Source organism: Theropithecus gelada, chromosome 5 (genome assembly GCF_003255815.1).
Source record: "Theropithecus gelada isolate Dixy chromosome 5, Tgel_1.0, whole genome shotgun sequence".
NCBI classification, from domain to species: Eukaryota; Metazoa; Chordata; class Mammalia; order Primates; family Cercopithecidae; genus Theropithecus; species Theropithecus gelada.
In genome coordinates this window covers 86929639-86942239 of record NC_037672.1, presented here as the reverse complement: position 1 = coordinate 86942239, position 12601 = coordinate 86929639, and the positions used below count along the sequence as shown (strand labels likewise).

General features: G+C 40.0%; 1 pseudogene; it reads right to left on the bottom strand.

Moving 5' to 3' along the window:
* Positions 1-12065: 12065 nt before the first annotated feature.
* On the bottom strand, positions 12066-12277 carry LOC112625382 (annotated as a pseudogene).
* Positions 12278-12601: the final 324 nt, after the last annotated feature.

Genomic DNA, 12601 nt, shown 5'->3' with positions numbered 1-12601 from the left:
ATTGCATGAGAAACAGTGAGGAGCCAATTATAGTCCAGAGTAGCAAGGGTGATGATGTCTATGCATAGTCTTAAAAAATGGAAAGATGGGGCCACTGCCATACAGCAGAAAATCAGTTTGGAAGAAAAGTCAGGGAAGGCTTCTTGGACATGGTGAAATTAGAGACCTAATTGATCAACTTTCAGAGGCACTGAGCCTGAACTTCAAAGTCAATCCTCTTTTAAAATTAACAAAACCAAATTGTATGCTCATGCACTTATCTGGAAAATAAAAGCACACGTAATATCAGTACTCAAAAGCTAAGATTACAGGTAAATTCAATTTCAAAGAAAAAATCAAAATGAACAATCAACACAGTGGGCCATACAACAAAATATAACCTCTTATTAGCAGATGAGGAAAGCTTAAAATTAATGGTGTCGCCCGGTACAGCAAGCAGTGACTTCAAATTTAAACACTAGGTGGTGTTCTTAGCACGGTTTGCTGTCTTTGACGTCTCCTCAGAAACAGTGAGGGTTCACTCCTTTCCAGGAAAAACAAAGCAAAATGCTGAGGACCCCTGTCACAAAACTAATCTGATAAGAAGAAATAACACCTTTAATGGTATTCTTTTCTTACCATGAGCAGTACATTTATCTTTTTTTAACAGTAAATATTTTCTGGTAGATAGGCACATTATTCCTTGCAAAAATGAGATGGAACCACTAGAGGGACAAACTCTCCCAGGACCTAGTCAGCCAAGCAGTTTTTTAAAGGCAGCGATAGTCTCTGGATACCGAAGCCAGGAGTTAGAGAACTGTATTAAAGTATCCCCCAAGCAACCTGAACTCATTACTCAACTTCATAGTCTCCAAGGAGAAGTTTGCAATTTAGAAGAAGTTGATAGAAAATGTTCTAAACCCAAATCACCAAAGCTGGGCCTCGTTACAAATGCCTGCCTCCTCCTCCACCAAGTAGAAAATGTTAGATTAGAAGACTAAGGGATACTATGCAAAGCACGTTAAGCTCCTTGAATAAAAGGAATTAGGAGGATATCAGATGGTAGCAATAAGTTTCGAAGACGACAAAGGGAAGAGGGAGACCTTACCTTGTAAAGCCATTCTCCATAAAATAGAAAAAAATCAGATAGCACAAGGCAGAGAAGAAAAAAAAGAAGCAAATAATTACAACAGAAAGCATTTTAGGCCAATAATCAACCTACAGAGGGGAAGAATATAGATCTCTTTTATCTAAAAGAAATGAAGAGTTTTTAAATGTAGAAACTAGAAACCAACTAATACAACACTAGGCAGAGAATACAAAAGTAGAAAATGATTTAGTCCTGAAAATATTTTAGGCAAATAGTTCATTGATATTTGGTTTCCAAACACTAGTCAAAGAACCAGTCCTGATCCATGACAAAGTTTTCACTGGTCTGTGATGAAAACCAGAAAATAAGGACGTTATAAAGAATATTTCAGAAAGCTAATTTTTTTTTTCTTTTTTAGATGGAGTTTCACTCTTGTTGCTCAGGTTGGAGTATAATGACGCAATCTCAGCTCACTGCAACCTCCGCCTCCTGGGTTCAAATGATTCTCCTGCCTCAACCTCCCGAGTAGCTGGGATTAGAGGCATCCACCACCATGCCCAGTTAATTTTTTTTTTTTTTGTATTTTTAGTAGAGATGCAGTTTCACCATATTGGCCAGGCTGGTCTCCACCTCCTGACCTCAGGTGATCCGCCCACCTCGGCCTCCCAAATTGCTGGGATTACAGATGTGAGCCACCGTGCCCAGCCTAGAAATCTAAATTTGATAAATTTAAAGAACTTATTTTTATTCTCAGATTAGATCTTTTCTGCCTTTTTATGGCACAAAGTTTTTTCTAAAGTTTAAGAAAAGAAAGAAAAGGCTTCTCCTAGGAAGTGGTCATCATAGAGGTGTTTATGTGTTATTTCGTTCTGTTATTAGTCCTTATTCTACAAACTCTAATTTACCATCATTATGTATGTTTTTGAAATGTTACTGGTCTGAGAAATCCAAAAGTCTGAGAACTACTACATCAACAACTAATTTAAGAGAGAGCTAGTCAGCAAGGTGTTATTCACTCATTTATTCAAGAGCCAATTACAGTCCAGAGTAGCAAGAGGAATGACGTCTAAATATTCGTTGAGTCTTTCAGTGGTCCTGGGCTGCACTGGGCCAGGGGTGGTGAGCATTAACAAGGCTGGCATTGGTCCTCCTCACAGAACATGCCATCGGGCAGGAATGTCTGGGGTGGTGAGTAGGTTGAGGCCCATTGTGATGTTAAGGATGATGGTATATTAAGTTTGTAATTGCACATGGGATAATTTTTAACAACGAATGTAGAATTTTGCACTATATCTTTTTTAATCCACCTTGGATGAACAGTGTGTTTCTTTCCTGTAAAAACTGAGTAAGTGAATGTCTGTTTCTATCAAGCTACTTTAAAACTATATATCCGCATCTCACTATGATAGTTGCCAGGACTCTTGGTTCAAGGCCCCGGGCTGGCTGTCTAATAGTGTGCCGCAAAAGGCATCTCGGTAAAGATGGAGCCCCAAAGGTTGCAGAATGAATATCCCTGACCTATTCTGAAAACGTAAAGCAGTAAGGTCTAGGTGAGGACAAGGGAATTTATTTCTCACCCTGCCGGGGAAGGAGGAAGAGTCAGTTTAAGGGATCTATGGAGGCTCTTTTTTCCAAAGCATCCCTGTACAGGCATCCCTGAGGGACAGCCAGCTAGCTGGTTACATTGCTTTTCAATGTGACATTTCTGGACTCTCGGGATCATCGGGTTATATTTGGAATTCATCCTGGCCACTGTTTGGGTCTCCCATCTTTAACAGTCAAATCAGTAGGACAGTTTTAGATAGAAAAGATCGATAAAACCTGGCAGCCCTTGCACTGGTTTCCATGGTGACATGCTGAGCACCTACTGGTCCTTAAAGACCAGCAACATGCATAGTTAAAATAAATAATTTCAGGGCCCTCTAGCCTAGAATATAGGGATCCAAGATAAGAAAATTTTTAAAAGCCAGCTCTTCTGGAACCTAATTGACACTATACATACATACACAGGGAGGGACGTTAAAAAGTAATATCCAAGCGTGATTTTGTTTATAGAAAAATTAAAAACAAACGGAGATTGGCTGTAAGTATTTTTACATCACAGAATTGTTTCAATGCGTTACCTAGAGCCTTACTTGCTGAGCTCTTCAGGTCCTTTAGGGAAGTGTTTCAGAACGTGTACAATCTTATCATTTCTTTTATCAGGACTTGAGTTCTCATAACTGTGTACCTCTGTGCCTTACTTTACATTTTAAATTCACTTTAAGTTACTGTTTCTACAATAAACCCTCCATCCCCAACACACTGGGGCACACTTGGCCCCTTTGAGCCAGTGTGGGCTGCCAGCACTGTGAATAGGGAGCGTCTTCCCTGCCTCACAGCGTCTGCACACTTGGTTCAGAGATGTCTTTCCTGTATCCCTCACAACCCTCTGACAGAACCCCATGGATCAGCTTTACAGGTCTCTATTTCCAAATCTGCAGGGGTCTCTCTCTAACACTTGACTAGTTAAATAGGATTCCCAGACTTAGCCCGTCTGTCTCTAGCCACCTGATCTTCACACTCCCTTCTGATTGGAATTTTCCATGGGTGGATCCAACTTGAATTCCCCTCTTTCAGTTACTCCTTCAACAAGCAATTCCTAGAGGCCGTCCTTGTAGAGCAAGATGATGGAACCACCCTCTTTGGAGATCACCCTTAAGATAGCCTCACCAGACACCAACTGGCTCCACGGGATTTCTTCCTGCCTTTCTTCCTCCCTCCCTTCCTTTGTAAATTCAATGTTAGATTTCAAATTAAAATCCCCAGCTTATGATTCACTATTCTCATTGATCCATACAAGGCTCAGTATGCATGTATTTATAGGTTTCTTTTTTTTTTTTAATTTTGTATTTCCATAGGTTATTGGGGAACAGGTGGTGTTTGGTTACATGAGTAAGTTCTTTTGTGGTAATTTGTGAGATTTTGGTGCACCCATCTCCCAAGCAGTATACACTGCACACAATTTGTGGTCTTTTATCCCTCACCCCCTTCCCACCCTTTCCTCCTAAGTCCCCAAAGTCTACTGTGTCATTCTTATGCCTTTGCATCCTCATAGCTTAACTCCCATTTATGAGTGAGAACATATGATGTTTGGCTTTCCATTCCTGAGTTACTTCACTTGGAATAATAGTCTCCAATCTCATCCAGGTCACTGCAAACGCCATTAATTCATTCCTTTTTATGACTGAGTAGTATTCCATCACATATATATATACTACAGTTTCTTTACCCACTTGTTGATTGATGGGCATTTGGGTTGGTTCCACATTTTCGCAATTGCAAATTGTGCTGCTATAAACATGCATATTCAAGTATCTTTTTTGTATAATGCCTTAGTTTCCTCTGGGTAGATACCCAGCAATGGGATTGCTGGATCAAATGGTAGTTTAGTTCTTTAAGGAATCTCTACTGTTTTCCATAGTGGTTATACCAGTTTACATTCCCACCAGCAGTGTAGAATTGATTCCTGTTCATCACATACACACCAACATCTATTTTTTGTTTTTGGTTAATGGCCATGCTTGCAGGTGTAAGGTGGTATCACATTGCGGTTTTGATTTGCATTTCCCTGATTATTAGTGATGTTGAACATTTTTTCATGTTTGTTGGCCATTTTTATATCTTCTTTTTTTTTTTTTAGAATTTTAATTTAGAAAGCATTTTTGTTTAAATATACTTTAAGTTCTAGGGTTCATATGCACAACGTGCAGGTTTGTTACATATGTATACATGTGCCATGTTGGTGTGCTGCACCCATCAGCTCGTTAGAACCATCAACTTGTCATTTACCTCAGGTGTAACTCCCAATGCAATCCCTCCCCCTTCCTGCCTCCCCACAATAAGCCCCGGTGTGTGATGATCCCCTTCCCGTGTCCAAGTGATCTCATTATTCAATTCCCACCTATGAGTGAGAACATGTGGTGTTTGGTTTTCTGTTCTTGCAATAGTTTGCTGAGAATGATGGTTTCCAGCTGCATCCATGTCCCTACAAAGGACACGAACTCATCCTTTTTATGGCTGATAGTATTCCATGGTGTATATGTGCTACATTTTCTTAATCCAGTCTGTCACTGATGGACATTTGGGTTGATTCCAAGTCTTTGCTATTGTGAATAGTGCCGCAATAAACATACGTGTGCATGTGTCTTTATAGCAGCATAATTTATAATCCTTTGGGTATATACCCAGTAATGGGATGGCTGGATCATATGGTATTTCTAGTTCTAGATCCTTGAGGTATCACCATACTGTTTTCCACAATGGTTGAACTAGTTTACAATCCCACCAACAGTATAAAAGTGTTCCTATTTCTCCACATCCTCTCCAGCACCTGTTGTTTCCTGACTTTTTAATGATTGCCATTCTAACTGGTGTGAGATGGTATCTCATTGATTTGCATTTCTCTGAGGTTGAGTGATGATGAGTATTTTTTCATGTGTCTGTTGGCTGTATGAATGTCTTCTTTTGAGAAATGTCTATTCATATCCTTTGCCCAATTTTTGATGGGGTTGTTTGTTTTTTTCTTGTAAGTTTGTTTGAGTTCTTTGTAGGTTCTTGATATTAGCCCTTTGTCAGATGAGTAGATTGCAAAAATTGTCTCCCATTCTGTAGGTTGCCTGTTCACTCTGATGGTAGTTTCTTTTGCTGTGCAGAAGTTCTGTAGTTTAATTAGATCCCATTTGTCAATTTTGGCTTTTGTTGCCATTGCTTTTGGTGTTTTAGACATGAAGTCCTTGCCCATGCCTATGTCCTGAATGGCATTACCTAGGTTTTCTTCTAGGGTTTTTATGGTATTAGGTCTAACATTTAAGTCTCTAATCCATCTTGAATTAATTTTCGTTTAAGGAATAAGGAAATGATCTGGTTTCAGCTTTCTACTTATGGCTAGCCAATTTTCCCAGCACCATTTATTAAATAGGGAATCCTTTCCCCATTTCTTGTTTTTCTCAGGTTTGTCAAAGATCAGACGGCTGTAGATGTGTGGTATTATTTCTGAGGACTCTGTTCTGTTCCATTGGTCAAGATCTCTGTTTTGGTACCAGTACCATGCTGTTTTTGTTACTGTAGCCTTGTAGTATAGTTTGAAGTCAGATAGCGTGATGCCTCCAGCTTTGTTCTTTTGACTTAGGATTGTCTTGGCAATGCGGGCTCTTTTTTGGTTCCATATGAACTTTAAAGCAGTTTTTTCCAATTCTGTGAAGAAAGTCATTGGTAGATTGATAGGGCTGGCATTGAATCTATAAATTACCTTGGGCAGTATGGCCATTTTCACGATATTGATTCTTCCTATCCATGATCATGGTATGTTCTTCCATTTGTTTGTGTCCTCTTTTATTTCACTGAGCATTGTTTTGTAGTTTTCCTTGAAGAGGTCCTTTACATCCCTTGTAAGTTGGATTCCTAGGTATTTTATTCTCTTTGAAGCTATTGTGAATGGGAGTTCATTCCTGATTTGGCTCTCTGTTTGTCTGTTACTGGTGTATAAGAATGCTTGTGATTTTTGCACATTGATTTTGTATCCTGAGACTTTGTTGAAGTTGCTTATCAGCTTAAGGAGATTTGGGGCTGAAACAATAGGGTTTTCTAAATATACAATCATATCATCTGCAAACAGGGACAATTTGACTTCTTCTTTTCCTAACTGAATACCCTTGACTTCTTTCTCTTGCCTGATTGCACTAGCCAGAACTTCCAACACTATGTTGAATAGGAGTGGTGAGAGAGGGCATCCCTGTCTTGTGCCAGTTTTCAAAGGGAATGCTTCCAGTTTTTGCCTATTCGTATGATATTGGCTGTGGGTTTGTCATAAATAGCTCTTATTATTTTGAGATACATTCCATCAATACCGAATTTATTGAGAGTTTTTAGCATGAAGGGCTGTTGAATTTTGTCAAAGGCCTTTTCTGCATCTATTGAGATAATCATGTGGTTTTTGTCTTTGGTTCTGTTTATATGCTGGATTACATTTACTGATTTGCATATGTTGAACCAGCCTTGCATCCCAGGGATGAAGCCCACTTGATCATGGTGGGTAAGCTTTTTGATGTGCTGCTGGATTCGGTCTGCCAGTATTTTATTGAGGATTTTTGCATCAATGTTCATCAGGGATGTTGGTCTAAAATTCTCTTTTTTTGTTGTGTCTCTGCCAGGCTTCGGTATGAGGATGATGTTGGCCTCGTAAAATGAGTTAGGGAGGATTCCCTGTTTTTCTATTGATTGGAATAGTTTCAGAAGGAATGGTTCCAGCTCCTCTTTGTACCTCTTTTAGGATTTGGCTGTGAATCCATCTGGTCCTGGGCTTTTTTTGGTTGGTAGGCTATTAATTATTGCCTCAATTTAAGAGCCTGCTATTGGTCTATTCAGGGATTCAACTTCTTCCTGGTTTAGTCTTGGGAGAGTGTAATTGTCCAGGAAATTATCCATTTCTTCTAGGTTTTCTAGTTTATTTGCATAAAGGTGTTTATAGTATTCTCTGATGGTAGTTTGTATTTCTGTGGGGTCGGTGGTGATATCCCTTTTATCATTTTTTATTGCATCTATTTGATTCTTCTCTCTTTTCTTCTGTATTAGTCTTGCTAGCGGTCTCTCAATTTTGTTGATCTTTTCAAAAAACCAGCTCCTGGATTCATTGATTTTTTGGAGGGTTTTTTGTGTCTCTATCTCCTTCAGTTCTGCTCTGATCTTAGTTATTTCTTGCCTTCTGCTAGCTTTTGAATGTGTTTGCTCTTGCTTCTCTAGTTCTTTTAATTGTGATGTTAGAATGTCAATTTTAGATCTTTCCTGCTTTCTCTTGTGGGCATTTAGTGCTATAAATTTCCCTCTACAAACTGCTTTAAATGTGCCCCAGAGATTCTGGTATGTTGTATCTTTGTTCTCATTGGTTTCAAAGAACATTTTTATTTCTGCCTTCATTTCGTTATGTACCCAGTAGTCACTCAGGAGCAGGTTGTTCAGTTTCCACGTAGTTGAGCGGTTTTAATTGAGTTTCTTAGTCCTGAGTTCTAGTTTGATTGCACTGTGGTCTGAGAGACAGTTTGTTATAATTTCTGTTCTTTTACATTTGCTGAGAAGTGCTTTACTTCCAACTATGTGTTCAATTTTGGAATAAGTGTGATGTGGTGCTGAGAAGAATGTATATTCTATTGATTTGGTGTAGAGAGTTCTGTAGATGTCTATTAGGTCTGCTTGGTGCAGAGTTGAGTTCAATTCCTGGATATTCTTGTTAACTTTCTGTCTCGTTGATCTGTATAATGTTGACAGTGGGTATTGAAGTTTCCCATTATTATTGTATGGGAGTTTAAGTCTCTTTGTAAGTCTCTAAGGACTTGCTTTATGAATCTGGGTGCTCCTGGATTGGGTGCGTATATATTCAGGATAGTTAGCTCTTCCTATTGAATTGATCCCTTTACCATTACGTAATGGCCTTCTTTGTCTCTTTTGATCTTTGATGGTTTAACGTCTGTTTTACCAGAGACTAGGATTGCCACCCCTGCTTTTTTTTTGTTCTCCATTTGCTTGGTAGATCTTCCTCCATCCCTTTATTTTGAGCCTATGTGTGTCTCTGCATGTGAGATGGGTCTCCTGAATACAGCAAACTGATGGGTCTTGACTCTTTATCCAATTTGCCAGTCTGTATCTTTTAATTGGACCATTTAGTCCGTTTATATTTAAGGTTAATATTGTTATGTGTGAACTTGATCCTGTCATTGTGATATTAGCTGGTTATTTTGCTCTTTAGTTGATGCAGTTTCTTCCTAGCATCGATGGTCCTTACATTTTGGCATGTTTTTGCAATGACTGGTACCGGTTGTTCCTTTCCATGTTAAGTGCTTCCTTCAGGATCTCTTGTAGGGCAGGCCTGGTGGTGACAAAATCTCTAAGCATTTGCTTGTCTATAAAGGATTTTATTTCTCCTTCACTTATGAAACTTAGTTTGGCTGGATATGAAATTCTGGTTTGAAAATCCTTTTCTTTAAGAATGTTGAATATTGGCCCCCACTCTCTTCTGGCTTGGAGAGTTTCTGCCGAGAGATCTGCTGTTAGTCTGATGGGCTTCCCTCTGTGTGTAACCTGACGTTTGTCTCTGGCTGCCCTTAACATTTTTTCCTTCATTTCAACTTTGGTGAATCTGACAATTATGTGTCTTGGAGTTGCTCTTCTCGAGGAGTATCTTTATGGTGTTCTCTGTGTTTCCTGAATTTGAATGTTGGCCTGCCTTACTACGTTGGGGAAGTTCTCCTGGATGGTATCCTGCAGAGTGTTTTCCAACTTGGTTCCATTTTCCCTGTCACTTTCAGGCACACCAATCAGATGTAGATTTGGTCTTTTCATATAATCCCATATTTCTTGGAGGCTTTGTTCATTTCTTTTTCCTCTTTTTTTCTCTAGACTTCTCTTCTTGCTTCATTTCATTCATTTGATCTTCAGTCATTGATACTCTTTCTTCCAATTGATCGAGTCAGTTACTGAAGCTTGTGCATTTATCACATAATTCTTGTGTCATGGTTTTTGTCTCTATCAGTTCGTTTATGGCCTTCTCTGCATTGATTATTCTAGTTATCCATTCTTCCATTCTTTTTTCAAGATTTTTAGTTTCTTTATGCTGGGTACGTAGTTCCTCCTTTAGCTCTGAGAAGTTTGATCGACCAAAGCCGCCTTCTCTCACCTCCTCAAAGTCATTCTCCATCCAGCTTTGATCCATTGCTGGTGATGAGTTGTGTTCCGTTGGAGGGGGAGATGCACTCTGATTTTTTGAATTTCCAGCTTTTCTGCCCTGCTTTTTCCCCATCTTTGTGGTTTTATCTGCCTTTGGTCTTTGATGATGGTGACATACTGATGGGGTTTTGGTGTGGTTGTCCTTTCTGTTCGTTAGTTTTCCTTCTAACAGTCAGGACCCTCAGCTGCAGGTCTGTTGGAGTTTGCTTGAGGTCCACTCCAGACCCTGTTTGCCTGGGTATCAGCAGCAGAGGCTGCAGAGGATAGAATATTGCTGAACAGCGAGTGTTGCTGTCTGATTCTTCCTCTGGAAACTTCGTTTCAGAGGTGTGCCCTGCTGTGTGAGGTGTGAGGTGTCAGTCTGCACCTAATGGAGTATGTCTCCCAGTTAGGTTACTCAAGGGTCATAGATTCACTTGAGCATGCAGTCTGTCCATTCTCAGATCTCAACCTCCAAGCTGGGAGACCCACTGCTCTCTTCAAAGCTGTCAGATAGGGTCATTTACATCTGCAGAGGTTTCTGCTTTTTTTTGTTTAGCTGTGCCCTGCCGCCAGAGGTGGAGTCTACACAGGCAGGCAGGCCTCCTTGAGCTGCAGTGGGCTCCACCCAGTTCGAGCTTTCTGGTGGCTTTGTTTACCTACTTAAGCCTCAGCAATGGCAGATGCCCCTCCCCCAGCCTTGCTGCTGCCTTGCAGTTAGATCTCAGACTGCTGTGCTAGCAATGAGTGAGGTTCCGTGGGGGTGGGACCCTCTGGGCCAGGTGTGGGATATAATCTCCTGGTGTGCCATTTGCTAAGACCCTTGGTAAAGCACAGTATTAGAGTGGGAGTTACCCGATCAATTTTCCAGGTGTTGTGTGTCTCAGTTTCCCTTGGCTAGGAAAAGGGATTCCCTTCCCCCTTGTGCTTCCCAGATGAGGTGATGCCTCGCCCTGCTTCAGCTCTTGTTGGTCAGGCTGCACCAGCTGACCAGCACTGATTGTCCAGCACTCCCCAGTGAGATGAACCCAGTACCTCAGTTGAAAATGCAGAAATCACCCGTCTTCTGTGTCGCTCACACTGGGAGCAGGAGGCTGGAGCTGTTCCTATTCAGCCATCTTGCTCAGGATCCATTACAGATTTCTTATATAATAAATATTGCTGTCTTGTATGAAAGTACTTTCAATGTACACAAATTGTGTGGCATCATACACTTCATTCTGTTCCTGACTTTTTCACTCAGCATTCTGGTTTCAAGTGTCTTCATGGTGCTGCACATATATCAAGACTGTTGCTTAATTGTTTTATAATACTCCCTAGTGCACATCCAGTACAAGCACTTCTGCAGGCACCCAGTAAGAAACCACAGATTGCTGACACCTCCCTGAAAAACAATGAACATCTTCATATATGCCCCATTATAGACCTGTGTGAGACTTTCTCTGGGATGAGAACCTAGACATCCCACCCATAACAATCTTCTGGATTCCCCATCTGCATTGCTGGGTCAGAGGATATGCATATTCTTAATTTGACCAAATAGGACCAGAGGCTCTCCAGTGTGACTACAACAGTCCGCATCCCCAACAGCACTGCTGAGGATCTTTACATCCCCCATCCCCATCTCCCTGCAACACTTGGCATGAGTTCCAGTTTTGTGAACTGTGCTCTGATAGATTTGAAGTTACTATTGTTGTTTAAATTTGCATCTCTTACAAATCCCAAACGAGTTTGAGCATCTTGTCATAAGTTAGATATCATTTAAAACTTATCCTTTTAGTTCCTTTTTCTCATGAATCACGTTTTTTTCCTTTTACTAATTTTCTACTGTAATCCCCAAACTCTTCATCAGTTCTCTGTTACATGGCTATTTTCATGGAATAGAAAAGCTGATTTTGATGTAATTAAATACATCAATTTTAGCCTCAGGTTAGTGCTTTGGGGGTTTTCTATCTTAGATGGAATTCTACAATCTTTCCAGTAAATATAATGTTTGTTGTAGGTATTTGTCACATGACCTTTATAAATTGGGACATTCTCTTTTAAACCTGATTTTCTAAGAGTTTTTATTTTTAATCATGAAGTTATTGAATTGTATCCAATGCTTTTTCTGGCTGTATTATGACCATCCTATAGTTTTTCTCCTTTAGTATATTCATGTGGTGAGTTACATTGGCTCATTTTCTGATGCTGAATCAGCCTTGCTTTCTTGTTTTAAAGGATTTTTAATATTTTAATACAGTTCAGATCAGTGTTTGGTTCATTTCAGCTCCTTCACTGCAAAACCAGGGGCAGGGACTAGTTCAGTTTCTCTGCCTTCTCTTTGTCGGTGATGATCAGGGTATAAAGGAATCTGCTCCATGGAACTTTAAACTTCACATTGTCCTTATTTTTCTTGATCTTGACAGATTTGGCATCCTTTCACCAGGCTGTAAGCAGAAAATCCTTGATTTATTCAATTTTCTGAGGCATGGTGATAAGGCACACCCAGTGCAGACTCATCCTTGCTTTTATGGAGACAAAACTTTCCTAATTTTGTGTTATATCTAAGATAATAATATCTTACTTAATAAAAAAAATTATTGTTAGGGGAAGAGCAAGATGGTGGAATAGAAGCCTACACCTTTCATCCATTTCACTGGAACACCAAATTTTAATAACTACCTGCCCATGGAAAAGCACCATCACAAGAACCAAAACTTAGGTGAGGAATCATAGTACCTGCTTTTAACTTCATATCACTGAACGAGGCATTGAGGAGTGCAGGAGAGAGTCTCCAATCATGGACACCACACT